Source organism: Lutra lutra, chromosome 17, assembly GCF_902655055.1.
Source record: "Lutra lutra chromosome 17, mLutLut1.2, whole genome shotgun sequence".
Lineage (NCBI taxonomy): Eukaryota > Metazoa > Chordata > Mammalia > Carnivora > Mustelidae > Lutra > Lutra lutra.
This window is the reverse complement of record NC_062294.1, coordinates 57761013-57777274: the sequence shown is the minus strand read 5'-3', so window position 1 is coordinate 57777274 and position 16262 is coordinate 57761013. Positions and strand designations below refer to the sequence as shown.

At 48.0% G+C, this 16262-nt stretch overlaps 1 pseudogene; it reads left to right on the top strand.

Moving 5' to 3' along the window:
- Nucleotides 1–14214: 14214 nt before the first annotated feature.
- Nucleotides 14215–15998, top strand: LOC125088590 (endothelin-converting enzyme 2-like; annotated as a pseudogene).
- The last annotated feature ends 264 nt before the right edge of the window (nucleotides 15999–16262 follow it).

The window sequence follows — 16262 nt, the reverse complement described above, 5'->3', positions numbered from 1 at the left end:
TTTGGATAAGTCTAGCCTGAGGTTTATCACTCTCACTGAATCTTTCAAAGTACCAGTTTCTAGTTTCTATTTTATTTATTTCTAATAAATTAATCTTTATTGCTCTTCTCCTGCTTGGTTTAGGCTTTATTTGCTGTTCTTTCCCCAGGTCCTTTAGGTGTAAGAAAAGCTTAAATTTGGGATTTTTCTAACGTTTTGAGAGAGACTTCATGGCTCTGTACTTCCCTCTAGGGACCACCTTTACAGGCTCCCATAGGTTTTGAACCAGTTAGAATGGTCAGAATCAACAAGACGGGGAACAACATGTGTTGGCGAGGATGCAGAGAAAGGGGAGCCTCCTACACTGTTGGTAGGAACACAAGCTGGTGCAGCCACTCTGGAAAACAGTGTGGAGGTTCCTCAAGAAGTTCAAAACAGAGCTTCCCTATGACCCTGCAATTGCACGACCAGGTATTTACCCCAAAGATACTGATGTAGTGAAAAGAAGGGGCACCTGCACGTCAATGTTCGTAGCAGTGATGTCCACAACAGCCAAACTGTGGAAGGAGCCAAGATGCCCTTCAACAGACAAATGGATAAGGAAGATTTGGTCCACATATACAATGGAGTATGATGCCTCCATCAGAAAGGATGAACACCCAACTTTTGTATCAACATGGATGGGACTGGACGAGATTATGCTGAGTGAAATAAGTCAAGCAGAGAAGGACAATGATCATATGGTGTCACTCACATGTGGAGCATAAGGAATAGCGGGGAGAACCAGGGGGAAGGGAGGGAAAACTGAATGGGAAGAACTCGGAGACAAAGCATGAGGGGCTCTGGCTGGACTCTGTTTCCTGGAAGGTTACAGAAGGCTGGGTTTGGGGTAACTGGGTGATGAGTATTAAGGAGAGTATGTGTTGTGATGAACCATTGACCACTACATCAAAAGCTAATGGTGTCCTGCACGTTGGCTAATTGAATATAAAAATTAAAAAATCGATGGAGTATAGAGAGCCCAGAAATAAAGTCACCTTTATATGGCCAGTTCATGTGTAACAAAGCAGGAGAACCCGCACCGTGGGGAGAGCTGGCCTCCCGTAACGCGCTGGGAAGCTGGGCCGTTGTAGTACACCACCCACAGCACTGGACTCAGAAGGGGTGAAGACCTGTGACACAACACGGGCAGCGATCTCCTGACCATGACCCTTAGCAACACAGTAGTGGGTTTGTCTCCTCAGGCAAGGGAAGCAAAAGCAAAAATAAACTATCGGGATGACCCCAAAAGCAGCAGCTCTCACACAGCAAGAGACGCCGACAACGGCACAAGGGTGAGCCGCTGACTGAGAGAGGACACTGGCAGATAACGCATCTGATAAGCGGCTAACATCCGACATGTGACTTGTACACTCACTCCCCAGAAAGGAACAATCTGATTGAAGAAGGAGCAAAGCACCTGCATGGACATTTTCCTGAGATGACATACAGGTCAGAGAGGACGCATGCCACCGTGTGCGTCGCCGTGGATGGCACTAGAGGGGATGATGCTGAGTGAGGCAAGTCAGGCAGAGAGAGACGATTATCACGTGGTGTCACTCATGGGTGGGACATAAAGAATAGCGCAGAGGACCATAGGGGAAGGGAGGGAAATCCAAGGGGGGAGAGGTCAGAGAGGGAGACGAACCCTAGAGACTGTGGACCCCAGGAACCCATCTGAGGGGAAGAGGCTGGGGGGCACATGTTGTGACGAGCACTGAGTGTTACATGCAACTAATGAGTCACTGAACACAACAACAGAAACTAATGATGTGCTCCACAGCGGCTAACCGACTAGAAGAGCCACGGATGGCCACAGACACGACAAGATGCCTGGCGTCCCTCATCGTCCTGTCGGCGACCTGCACATCCAACCCCAGCGAGACCCCACCTTGTCCCGGTCGGGCTGGCTCGCATCTGAAAAGTGAGTGCTGGCAAGGATGCGGGAAAGGGGAGACGCTCCCGTGTCGCTGGGGGACGTGAGTTAGTGCGGTCACTGTGGAGCACGGTAGGGCGGTTCCTCCAGACAGTGAAGGTGCCACATCCCGCGGTCATCCCGGCACTGGGCATCAGTCTGCCGAGAACACAGATCTGGAATCGCACGCGCCGCTCTGTTGATTAGTGTTATTACAACAGCCCAGATCCACAGGTGACCAAGCCGGCGCGATAGACAGACAGAGGCACAGGAGGGGCTGGTGGATGCTTGGCCGGACTCAGGAGCCGCGCACCGGCCGCCAGCGGGGCTCTGCGGGCCGGACGCAGTGGCCTCGCACACGGTGCTGTGCAGGTCCGGGAGGTGAGTCCCCCAGAGAGGACAGACGCCGCATGATGTGACTTACGTGCTGACTCGGAAACACAGAAGCGGACACAGACCGGAGACGCGGAGAACGCGCTGGGGGTCGCCGGAGGAGCGGGAGGCGGGACGGCAGCGGTTGTGGGGCCCGGGCTCCCGCTTATGGAGCGAGTCACGGGACCAAAGGCCCCGTGGAGGGGGTCCGTCCACGCTGGGGCAGCACCGTGTGGTGACAGAGGCAGTGGCAGGCGTGGGGAGCGCAGCGTAAGGCAGGGACTTGCCACATCACCATGCGGTACACCTGAAACGGGGGTCCCGTGTGTGTCCGCTGCTCGCGATTAAAAAGAAGCTCGGGGGACGGCGGACATGAGCTCTGCGGGCTCGGAGCGGCCGCACGTGCCTCCGCCGGGGACGGTCACCGGCGGCAGGAGCAGCGGCTGGGAGTCCCCAGCGCAGCGAGGACAGGGCGGTGACCGCGCGCGAAGTTAATTCCCGCGGCAGGAGAGACGCCGTCCTCCAGGAAGGGTTCCGCCCGACTCCTGTGCCGAGAAGCCTCCAGAAAGACAGCTGCGGGCGTTAAGGACCCCGGGAATGGAGCCAAGAGCGTCTGTGTCCCCACCTCGCCCCTGCCTGTGAGTCTCCGTGTCCCCATCCGAGTCCACAGGAAGTGGCAGCAGGAACCCACGATGGGAAAGAGCGTCAACACGTGTCGGGACAGTCGGACTGTGACCGTCCCTCAGCACCAGGGACGGCGGCAACAGAACTCTCAGCGGTGGGCACTCCTGCTGGTCACGCCGGCCTGCTGAAGCGCGACCTTGAGGAGAAGCTCTCCGAGCAGCGGGCCTCTGGGGTGGGAGGACACACGTCCCTGAAGCTGAGCAGCGGGGGACCCGCTCAGGGCGACCACCACCTGCTTCCAGTCTCCGTTGTCTCCCCACCGCAGAGAAGGCTGCTGTGCCGGCGACCCCTGCAAGTGCGCTCGCTCAACTTCAAGCTCATGCTGCTGGACCAGACGCACCTTACTCCTCCTCTTGACCTATAAGACTTATGATCAATGTATGACTCCCATTCCTTCTTTTACCCATGAGACCTATGGCTAATGTGTAACCTTCTCCTCCCTTCTGGTTATCTTGTGTCTAATAAATACAGGGCTGAGGAGTTGCTCAGGCGACGGTCCTTCCAGTGGTCGTCCCCTGCTCCCTCTCTTGCAGCGGACTTGTTTGTGCCTCATCCTTCTCCTGCGCGTGTCAGGAGGCGGCATTGGATAGCCACGTGAAGAACGAAACTGGACGATTCTCACACGGGCAGCTACCCCTCCCACCTCAGCGCAGCAACTTCTGGCTAGACCCGTCTCCAAGGGCAGGGACAACAAAAGCAAAAATGCACTGGTGGGACTTCATCATGATGAAAAGCTTCTGCACAGCAAAGGACACTGTCAACAAAACTACAAGGCAACCTGTGGAAGGGGAGAAGCTTTTTGCAAATGACCTTACAGATAAAGGGCTGGCATCCAGCACTGAGGAGGGCACGTGCTGTGATGAGCACCGGGTGTTACACTTAACTAACGAATCACTGACACTGCATCAAGGACTGAGTATATAGGACGCAGAGGGTAACTGACATAATAAAGATGATTAAAGTCCACAGTAACAACACCAGAGGAATTCTGAAGATCATTAAATAAGCTATGAAAAAAAAAAAAAAAACTCAAACTCAACACCCAGAGAACAAATAATCCCATCAAGAGATGGGGAGAAGCCATGAACAGACACTTCTCCAAAAAACGCCTACAAATGGCCAACAGACGCATGAAAAAGTGCTCCACATCACTCAGCATCACAGAAATACAAATCAAAACCACAGTGAGATCCCGCCTCGCACCAGTCAGAATGGCTAAAATTAACCAGTCAAGAAACAACAGGTGTTGGAGAGGATGCGGAGAAAGGGGAACCCTCCTCACTGTTGGTGGGAATGCAAGCTGGTGCAGCCACTTTGGAGAACAGCATGGAGGTTCCTCAAAAGTTAACAGAGCTGCCCTATACCCCGCAATCACACTACTGGGTATTTACCCCAAAGACAAAGATGTAGTGAAAAGAAGGGGCAGCTGCACCCCAGTGTTGATAGTAGCAACACCCACAATAGCATGAATGAAGAGGATATGGTACACACACAAGGGAGTATTAGTCATCGGAAAGGATGAATACTCAACATTTGCATCAACATGGAGGGCGCTGGAGGGTACTGGGCTGAGTGAAAGAAGTCAGAGAAACACAATTATATGGTTTCACTCACATGTGGAATATAGGGAACAGGGCAGAGGATCAGAGCGGAAGGGAGGAAAACATGACTCATAACTAGAGGACACAAACTGAGGGTTTCTGGAGGGGAGGTGGGTGGGTGACGGACATTAAGGAGAGCGTGCAGTTTGATGAGCGCCGGTGTTATACACAACTGATAAATTACTGACCACTACCTCTGAAACTAATGGTGAACTTTATGTTGGCTAATTGAATTTAAATTTTAAAAATTTCCATAAGACAGTAAACAACAAATGTTGGAGAGGGTGTGGAGAAAGGGGAACTCTGGACCCTATGACCCTGCAATTGCACTACTGGGTATTTACCCCCAAAATACAGATGTAGTGAAAAGAAGGGCCATCTGTACCCCAGTGTTCATAGCAGCAATGGTCACAGTCACCAACTGTGGAAAGAACCAAGATGCCCTTCAACGGACGAATGGATAAGGAAGATGTGGTCCATATACACTATGGAGTATGATGCCTCCATCAGAAAGGATGAATCCCCAACTTTTTTTTTTAAGATTTTATTTATTTGGACAGACAGAGATCACAAGTAGGCAGAGAGGCAAGCAGAGAGAGAGAGGGGGAAGCAGGCTCCCTGCGGAGCAGAGAGCCCGATGTGGGGCTCGATCCCCGGTCCCTGAGATCATGACCTGAGCCGAAGGCAGAGAATTTAACCAACTGAGCCACCCAGGTGCCCCCAAATACCCAACTTGTGCATCAACATGGACGGGACTGGAAGAGATTCTGCTGAGTGAAATAAGTCAAGCAGAGAGAGTCAATTATCATATGGTTCCACTTACCTGTGGAGCATAAGGAATAACATGGAGGACATGAGGAGATGGAGAGAAGTGAGTTGGGGGAAATCGGAGGGGGAGACGAACCATGAGACTGTGGACTCCGAGAAACAAACTAAGGGTTTCCGAGGGGACGTGGGTGGGGAGGATGGGCTAGCTGGGTGATGGGTATTGAGGAGGGCATGTGTTGTGATGAGCACTGGGTGTTATATTCAACTCACAAATCACTGAACACAACATCAAAAACTAATGATGTACCATACAGCAGCTTACTGAACATGATAAAAATAAAAGAGTCAAACTTGGAAAAACAGAACATAGACTGGCCGTTACCAGGGGCTGTGGGGATGGGCAAACTAGGAGTTACTGCTGAACAGGTAGGAAATTCTACTTATGCAAAACAGGTAGGAAATTCTACTTATGCAAAACAGTTAAGTTGTAGAGATCTGTTAAACACTGTGCCTACAGCTAACGTATTATAGCATACATTTTTAAATCTGCTGAGGTTTGGGGGAGATAGTGAAGGGAGAGGATCCTGTGCTCACCTCATCCCATGGACACACTGAGACAACAGTATCTGTACAGCTAATTTTTTTTTAAGATTTTATTTATTTGTCAGAGAGAGAGAGGGAGAGAGAGCAAGCACAGGCAGACAGAATGGCAGGCAGAGGCAGAGGGAGAAGCAGGCTCCCTGATGAGCAAGGAGCCCGATGTGGGACTCGATCCCAGGACGCTGGGATCATGACCTGAGCCAAAGGCAGCTGCTTAACCAACTGAGCCACCCAGGCGTCCCTGTACAGCTAATTTTGAACAGCTCTTCCACAGCTAACCATGGAGAGAAACTGCCTTGAGCAGGGTGGGGGGTAGAGATGCCACTGGGCACCCAAACCCTCGCACAACTAGCCCCACATAGACACATCACAAGCCTGGGGAAGTAGATCTATCCCACCCCAGGTACCCAAGGCTCTGGGGACCCCCACTGAGAAGAGAAGTACCCATAGCACTTGACTTTGAAACCCAGCAGCCTTAACCCTGGGAGCTTTAAGAAATTAGCAGGCTAGCTTTTACTTCATGCAGTACTTGAAGTCCAAGCCACAGCAATCAGATGACGACAAAGAAGAGCAGGGACCCTTATGGGTAAAGAAGTTAAACTGTCACGATTTGCAGATGACATATACAGAAAATCCTAAAGACTCCTCCCCAGTAAACTGCTAAAAGCAATAAATGAATTAAGTAAACTTCGGGATACAAAAATAATATCCAGAAATCCGCATTTCTACACACTAATAACAAAGCATTAACAGAAATTAGGAAAATAACTCCATTTACAATGGCATCAAAAAGAATAAGATACCTGGGAATAAACTTAACAGAAGAGGTAAAAGACTTATACTCTGTAGACTATAAAACATTGATAAAAGTTGAAGATGCCACAAAAGGAAAGATATTCCATGCTCATGGCTTAAAAAAAATACTATTAAAATGTCCATATTACTCCAAGCAACCTAAAGATTCAGCGCAAACCCTATCAAAAGACCAACAGTGGGGCACCTGGGTGGCTCAGTGGGTTAAAGCCTCTGCCTTCAGCTCAGGTCATGATCCCAGGGTCCTGGGATCGAGCCCCACATCGGGCTCTCTGCTCCGCAGGGAGTCTGCTTCTCCCTCTCTCTCTGCCTGCCTCTCTGCCAAATAATAATAAAATAAATAAAATCTTAAAAAAAAACAGCATTTTTCACAAAACTGGAACAAAATACTAAAACTTGTATGGAACAACAAAACACATCAAATAGCCAAGGCAATCTTGAGAAAGAAGAACAAAGCTGCAGGTGTCAAAATCCCAGATTTCAAGATACATTACAAAGCTGTAGTAATCAAAACAGCATGATGCTGGCACAAAAATAAATACATTGATCAACAGAATAGAGTGGAGAGCCCCAAAATAAGCCCACTCTCATATGGTCAATTACAAAAGAAGTAAGAATATGTAACGGGGGAAAAGACGGTCTCTTCAATAAATGGTTCGGGGGGGGGGGGAGGGGCGCCTGGGTGGCTCAGTTGGTTGAGTGACTGCCTTCGGCTTGGGTCATGATCCTGGAGTCCCGAGATCGAGTCCTGCGTTGGGCTCCCAGCTCGGTGGGGAGTCTGCTTCTCCCTCTGACCTTCTACCCTCTCATGCTCTATCTCTCTCTAATAAATAGATAAAATCTTTTAAAAAATTTAAAAAATGGTTCTGGAAAAGCTGGATAGCTACCTGCAAAAGATTGAAATTGGACTTTTTACACTATACACAAAAATAAACTCAAAATGAAAGACCTAAACATGAAAGCTGAAACCATGAGACTGGAAGAGAGCACACACAGGTAGTAATCTCTTGGACGTGATCCTTAGCAACATGGTCACAGATACGTCTCCTTAGGCAAGGAAACAAAAGCAAAAATAAACTCCTGGGTGATCCTGGTGGTGGTATTAAGGAGAGCACGGATTGCATGGAGCACTGGGTGTGGTGCACAAACAGTGAATCTTGGATCACTGAAAAAATAAAATTAATGGAAAAAAATGATTGGGACTACACAAAAACAAAAAGCTTTTGCACAGTCAGGAAACCAGCAACAAAACAAAAAGGCAAGCTACTGAGTAGGAGAAGATATTTGCAAACAACTTATCTCCCAAGAGGTCAATGTCCAAAATATACATTAAATTATGCAATTCAACAATACAAACAATCCTATTATAAAGCAGGCAGAACAGACATTTCTCCAAAGAAGATATACAGATGGTCAACAGACATCCTGAAAAGAGGCTCATCATCACTCATCGTCAGGGCCATGCAACTCAAAACCACAATGAGATACCACCTCCCACCTGTCATGGGCTCGCTTTGGTAGCACATATACTCCCTCCCACCTGTCAGAATGTATAGAATCAGGAGTACCTGGGTGGCTCAGTTAAGTGACTGCCTTCAGCTTGCGTTATGATCCAGGGTCCTGGGATCAAGCCCTGCATTGGGCACCCTGCTCAGTGGGGAGCCTGCTTCCCCCTCTCCCTCTGCTGCTCTGCCTGTCACTCTGTCAAATAAATAAACAAAATCTTTAAAAAAAGAATGTCTATAATCAAAAAGACAAATAACAAGTGTGGAGTGAGGATGTGGAGAAAAAGGAACCCTCACACACTTGGTGGAAACAAAAGCTGGTGAAATCACAGTGGAAAACAGTATGGATGTTCCTCCAAAATTAAAAATAAAAATATCATGATCCATTAATTCCATTATTGAGTGAAGAAGATGAAAACCCAAAAGTCTCCACCCCCAAAATACCAGAACTCATACAGCAATTCAGTAATAGGGCAGGACACAAAATCAATGTACAGAAATCAGTTGCTTATACATTAACAATGAAACTATAGGAAGGGAATTAGAGAATTGATTCCATTTACTATAGCACCAAGAACCATAAGATACCTTAGAATAAATCTAACCAAAGAGGTAAAGGATCTATACTTGAGGAACTACAGAACATTCATGAAAGAAATTGAAGAAGACACTAAAAGATAGAAAAACATACCATGCTCATGGATTGGAAGAATAAACATTGTTAAAATGTGTATGCTGCCCAGAGCAATCTATACTTTCAGTGCCATCTCAATCAAACTACCATTGGCATTTTTCAAAGTGCTGGAACAAATAATCCTAAAATTTGTATCGAACCAGAAAAGGCCCCAAATTGCCAAGGAAATGTTGAAAAAGAAAAAGCTGGGGGCATCACATTGCCTGATTTCAAGCTTTATTACAAAGTTGTGATCACCAAGACAGCATGGTACTGGCACAAAAACAGACACACAGACCAGTGGAACAGAGTAGAGAGCCCAGATATGGACCCTCAACTCTATGCAAATAATCTTCGACAAAGCAGGAAAGAATGTCCAATGGAAAAAAGTCTCTTCAATAAACTGTGCTGGGAATATTGGACAGCTATGTATAGAAGAATGAAACAGGACCATTCTCTCACACCATACACAAAGATAAACTCAAAATGGATGAAAGACGTCAGTGTGAGACAGGAATCTGTCAAAATCCTAGAGGAGAATATACACAGTAACCTCTTCAACATTGGTCACAGCAACTTCTTTCAAGACATGTCTCCAAAACAAAAGTGAAAATGAACTTTTGGGACTTCATCAAGATCAAAACCTTTTGCATAGCAAAGGAAACAGTCAACAAAACAAAGAGGCAACCCACGGAATGGGAGAGATATTTGCAAATGACACTATGGATAAAGGGCTGGTATCCAAGATCTATAAAGAACTCCTCAGATAATCACATCAAAAAAATGGGCAGAAGACATGAACTGACACTTCTCCAATGAAGACATAGAAATGGCTAGCAGACATATGAAAAAATATTCATCATCATTAGCCATCAGGGAATCTCAAATCAAAATCATATTGAGATACCACCTTACACCAGTTAGAATGGCAAAAATTAAGAAACAACAAATGTTAGAGAGGATGTGGAGAAAGGGGAACTGTTGGTGGGAATGCAAGTTGGTGCAGCCACTTTGGAAAAACAGTATGGAGATTCCTTAAAAAATTAAAAATAAACTACCCTATGACCCAGCAATTGCACTACTGGGTATTTACCCCAAAGATACAGATGTAGTGGAAAGAAGGGCCATCTGCACCCCAGTGTTCATAGTAGCAATGTCCACAATAGCCAAACTATGGCAAGAGCCAAGATGTCCACTGACAGATGTCCATTGACGGAGAAAGATGTGATCCATATACACAATGGACTATTATGCAGCCATCAGAAAGGATGAATACCCAACTTTTGCATCAACATGGATGGGACTGGAGGAGATTATGCTGAGTGAAATAAGTCAAGCAGAGAGAGTCAATTATCATATGGTTTCACTTACTTGTGGAACATAAGGAAGAGCATGGAGGACATTAGGAGAAGGAAAGGAAAAGTGAAGGGGGGGCGGTAATCAGAGGGGGCAAAGAACCATGAGAGACTGTGGACTCTGAGAAACAAACTGAGGGTTTTGGAGGGGAGGAGGATGGGGAGTTTGGTGAGCCTGGTGGTGGGTACTAAGGAGGGCATGGATTGCATGGAGCACTGGTTGTGGTGCATAAACAATGAATCTTGGAACACTGAAAAATTTTAAAAAACTAATGATGCACTGTATGGTGACTAACCTAATAAAAAATAATTTTAAAAAAGAAACACTAATTTGAAAAGATACATGCATGTCTGTGTTCATTGTAGCATTATCTACAATAGCCAGGATAGGGAAGCAGCCCAAGTGCCCACTGATAGATAAATGGATATGGAAGACGTGGTATAATGTATACAATGGAATATTAGCCATGAAAATGGACAAGACTGGCCATTTACAACAACATGCGTGGACCTAGAAGGTGTCACACTGAGATAAGTCAGGATGAAAAAGACAAACACCATACAATTTCCATTATGTGTGGAATCCAAAAACACACGAAATGAACAAGTAAAACATAAAGCAGACCCATAAATGCAGAGAAGAAACTGTGGCTATCAGAAGGGGTGATGGGCAAAAATTAAGAGCATTGGGAAGTACAAACTCCAGTTATAAATTATGGTGATGAGGGCGCCTGGGTGGCTCAGTTGGTTAAGCGACTGCCTTCGGCTCAGGTCATGATCCTGGAGTCCCGGGATCGAGTCCCGCATCAGGCTCCCAGCTCCATGGGGAGTCTGCTTCTCCCTCTGACCTTCTCCTCGCTCATGCTCTCTCTCACTGTCTCTCTCTCAAATAAATAAATAAAATGTTTAAAAAAAATTATGGTGATGAAAACACACTCAAGAAATACAAACAGCAATATTCCAACAATGTTGTGACAGATGGTGACTGCACAATGTGGTAGGACTGAGCAGTGTATACAACTATCAAATCAGTATACTGTAGACCTGAAACTAATGTCACATTGTATGTTAATTATACTTCAATTAGAGAAGAAGCTGATCAGCGCCTGGCTAACGGAGTCAGCAGCACATGTGATTCTTGATCTAGGGGTTCTGAGTTCAAGCCCCATGTTGAGTGTGTCGATTACTTTTAAAAAAATAAAATCTTTTTTTAAAAAAATCTTTTTAAAAAAAATAGCACTTCAAAGACAGTTGAGAAAGATCTCTGTTGCTCAGTTTGATTTGCTGGAATTGTTCTGTGGTTGGTAGGATTTGCAAGAGTAAGCACTTAAAAGATAGCCACTGTGAAGTTTCTGATGGCTGTGTTAGCTTCAAATTTGTTTTCCTGCCAATAACTGTCTTCTCCTGACTCAGATCTCAGAAACATGCAGAGGATGAAGCCGCTTACTGTGAAGCATAATTTTTATGAGAAGCATAAATTGTTATCCAGACTTTCTGATGCTTTTGTCTGAAGTAGATGACTTGGATTATGCTGCTTGGAAAATCAAACCACAGAGACAGAGATTTGCAGGGAGGAGGTTTACTGGGGGGTGTTCTGAGGAACAGCGCCTGTGCCGAGTGTGAGAAGCAGGCTGGTGTAGGAGATAAATCAGCCTATCACATGTACAGCTATATAGTCACGAAAGCTCTCCAGAGTTGCCCCCAAACTGTCTGACAACTGTCCTCCAGAAATGAAGGAGAGAGAACGTTCTTGAACAAACAAAAGCTGGGGGAATGTATCACAACTTGACCTGCTTCACAAGAATGCAAAAGAGAACCGTTGGTGGGAATGCACGCTGGTGCAGCCACCCTGGAAAACAGTGTGGAGGGTCCTCAAGATGTTAAAAATAGAGCTGCCCTAGGACCCGGCAGGTGCACTACCAGGGATTTACCCCAAAGATACAAATGCAGTGATTCGAAGGGGCACATGCACCCCAATGTTCATAGCAGCGACGTCCACAACAGCCAAACTGTGGAAGGAGTTGAGATGCCCTTCAACAGATGAACGGATAAAGATATGGTCCATATACACAATGGAATATTCCTCAGCCATCAGAAAAGATGGATCCCCACCATTTGCATCAACATGGACAGGACTGGAGGAGATTATGCTGAGTGAAGTAAGTCAAGCAGAGAAAGTTAATGATCATATGGTGTCACTCATGTGTGGAACATAAGAAACAGGGCAGAGGATCATAGGGAAGGGAGAGAAAACTGAAGGGGAGAAATCAGAGAGGGAGATGAGCCATGAGAGACTCTGGCCTCCAGGAAACAATCTGAAAGTTTCAGAGAGGGGTGGGAGGACGGGGTCGCCAGATGATGGGTATAAAGGAGGGCACGTGTTGTGATGAGCCCTGGGTGTTATACACAACTAATGAAACATCGAACATGACATTAAAAACTGGGATGAGGGGCGCCTGGATGGCTCAGTGGGTTAAGCCTCTACCTTTGGCTCAGGTCATGATCCCAGGGTCCTGGGATCGAGCCCCACATCGGGCTCTCTGCTCAGCAGAGAGCCTGCTTCCTCCTCTCTCTCTGCCTGCCTCTCTGCCTGGTTTTGATCTCTGTCAAATAAATAAAATCTTAAAATAAATAAATCTTTTAAAAAATTTAAAAAACGGGATGAACCATGAGAGACTATGGACTCCAAGAAACAAATGGAGGGTTTTAGAGGGGATGGGGATGGGGAGATGGGTGAGCCCGGTGATGGGTATTCAGGAGGGCAGGGATTGGCTGGAGCACTGGGTGTTATATGGAAACAATGAATCATGGAACATGGCATCAGAAGCTAATGGTGTACAGTATGATGACTAACATAATAAAAAATGCAAATAAAAAAACTAATGGGGGCACCTGAGTGGCTTAGTGGGTTAAAGCCTCTGCCTTCAGCTCAGGTCATGGTCCCAGGGTCCTGGGATCAAGCCCCACATTGGGCTCTCTGCTCTGCGGGAAGCCTGCTTCCCCTTCTCTCTCTGCCTGCCTGTCTGCCTAGTTGTGATGTCTCACTGTCAAGATAAATAAATAAAATTAAAAAAAAAACTAATGATACACAGTGGCTAACTGAACATAATGAAAAGAATTTTAAAGAAAAGAATGCAAAAGAGAGTTCCTTAGGTTGAAACAAAAGGACACCAAACAGCAACATGAAATGATACAAAAGTATAAAACTCACTGGCAAAGGTAAATATGGAGACAGAATAGTTTGCCATTCACATAGTGTTGTGTAAATCACTTGCAATTTTACTGTAAAAGCTGAAAGAAAGAAGAGTAACTACCAACTTTTGTTAATGGATACACAATATAAAAGGGTATACACTGTCCCATCAATATCACAGAATGTGGGAGGGGACGAAGGGGACAGAGTGTTGTATGCGATCACACGTACCCGTGTAATATAGGCCACTGTAACTCTGGGACATTTTGTGTAAGCCTGAGGGTAACACGGAGAAAATCCCTGGGGAACATACACGAAAGAAAAAGTGAAGGGAATCAAAGTATATCACTACGGTAATCTAAAAGTCAGAAAGATGGCAAGAGAGGAAAGAGACAAATGCTCTACAGGACAATACAAAGCCCTCACCTATCAATAATTACTTTATTTTTTAAGATTTTATTTATTTATTTGACAGAGAGAGAACACAAGTAAGCAGAGAGGCAGGCAGAGGGAGAGAGAGAAGCAGGCTCTCTGCTGAGCACGGAGCCCAATGCGGGGCTCGATCCCAGGACCCGGAGATCATGACCTGAGCTAAAGGCAGAGGCTTTAATCACTGAGCCACCCAGGCACCCCATCAATAATTACTTTAAACCTAAATGGATTATAGTCCCCAAAAGACAGCACAGCTGAACAGATTTCTAAAAATAAGATCCAACCATGAACATGGCAGAGCCATAGGTCCTGGCCCCCTCCACAGGTTGGCTGGAGTTTCTGTCTTTCCTGCCGTCCCCACTAGAGCTGGCGGACTCTGAGCGCTTGGCGGTCTACAGGACAGATTATCTGCAGCAAGTGTCAGAGCTCATCAGCCACATAGAGCCAAGCATCCTGAACTCTCACCTGGTGCAGAAGACGACCCAGAGTGTGAACCGCTGCTTTGAGTCTACACAGAGAAGCTGCTGGAGACCCTCCCTGGCACCAAGAAGTCCTGTGAGCCGAGGCAGCAGACCTGTGTCTCCAACACGGATGTCGCACTTGGCTTCACCCGGGGCTCCCTCTCTGCGGCAGCCACCTTTGACCGGCAAAGCAAGGAAATTGCTGAGGGGGTGATCAGCGGGATCACCTTGAGGAGGCCCCGGGGCAGCTGCTCGGACGGATGAGAAGCCCCATCAGGCAGCCAGGGAGAAAGCAGACACCGTCTATGAGGGCACTGGCTCCCTGGACTTCGTCCTGGAGCCCAAAGAGCTGGATGATGTTTGCGATGGGCAGGAAGTCTCCGAGACCCCCCCTCCAGAATGTGTTCGATTTGCACAACGTCCCTGCTAAGGTGATGGCTGACCGGCCCACAAGCCTCCCATCCAGGACCCGTGGAGCATGACCCCCCGACAGTGAAGGCCGACCACCGTCCAACCAAGAAGGGAACCGTCTTCCCTGCCAGCATCCTGCAGACCCCGTTCTGCACCCATAACCACCCCAAGGTCCTGAACTTTGGTGGCATCGGCATGGCGATGGGCCATGAGCTGACACCTTTGGTGACCCGGGGACTGAATAGGACAAGGAAGGGAACCTGTGGCGGAATGACTCACTGGCAGCCTTCCAGAATCACGGGACCTGCACGGAGGGGCAGGAAGCACAGCCAGTACCGCGTCAGCTGGGGGAGGCTCACCGGCCACCAGCTGCTGGGGTGAGCACCACTGGCCACAGGGAGCCCGAGGCAGCCTCTAACACTTGCGGAGCTCGGCTGGGAAAGCGCGGGGAGCAGCGGCTGCCCACGGTGGGGCTCACCCAACGCCAGCTCTTCTCTGTGGGATTTGCCCAGGTGCGGAGCTCGGTCTGCACCCCGGAGCGCTCTCGTGAGGAGCTGGTGCCCGACCCCTCGCGCTAGGCACTCTCCGCATCCGTCACTTCCTGCAGCGTTTCAGCTCGCCTTTGGCTCCCCCGTGAACCCCGGACAGCTGTGTGAGGTGCAGGCGACCTGGGGCTGGGGAGAAGTGGCCGGCTGTCGCCAGGACCTGGGGCAGCTTGCCCAGCAAGGTTGGTTGTTCCAGGTTTACAGAAGGCAGATGCCAGCTGGGTGGGTCCAACGCCGCCACACCACAGGTGATGCACGTCCCGGTCCTCCCTCAAACACCACATTGTGCCTCTGCTTTGGGCGTACCACTACCTGCAGCAGAGCCCCCACCATTCACTGGCACATCCTTCCAGGTCCCCCTGCCTGCAGGAGGCTGGGGGGTGGGCAGCTCCCGCAGGAAGGAGTCTGTCTCTTCTAGTCCTAAGATCACTTGACTTGGTGGCTTTGGGGGTTCCTGTGTCTGCCTCACTCTGATCACACAGGGCCTGGGTGGTTGCTCCCCCACTTCTCTCTGAGGCCCACTCAGTGGACTCCACTCCTTTCAGCCGCACCCTCAGGAGCTGCCCCCCCCCAATGCTCCTCGTGCTGCTGCTCCCAGTACTGCTGCCCACCATCACCGGCCAACCGTGCTCCGCTCTTAGTGGAAGGCTGAGGGCCTTTACAAGTCCTCCTGCTGCCTCCTGGTCTCCCTCGGCTCAGAGGTGAACTGTGTATGGTTTGTATGTACAGGGGATGCTGGTTCTTTGTGTCTTGGGGCACAAGTCTTAGGGGCTGACTGATCCTCCTGGGCCCCAGCAGAAAAGCAGACAAAGCAGGGAGAGGAAGGATAGAGTTTATTTTTACAGGGAAAAGGGTAGAGACGGAGTGGTCTTGGTTCTGTAGGCCCCTTTGCCAATAAAGAAATGCACATTAGTAA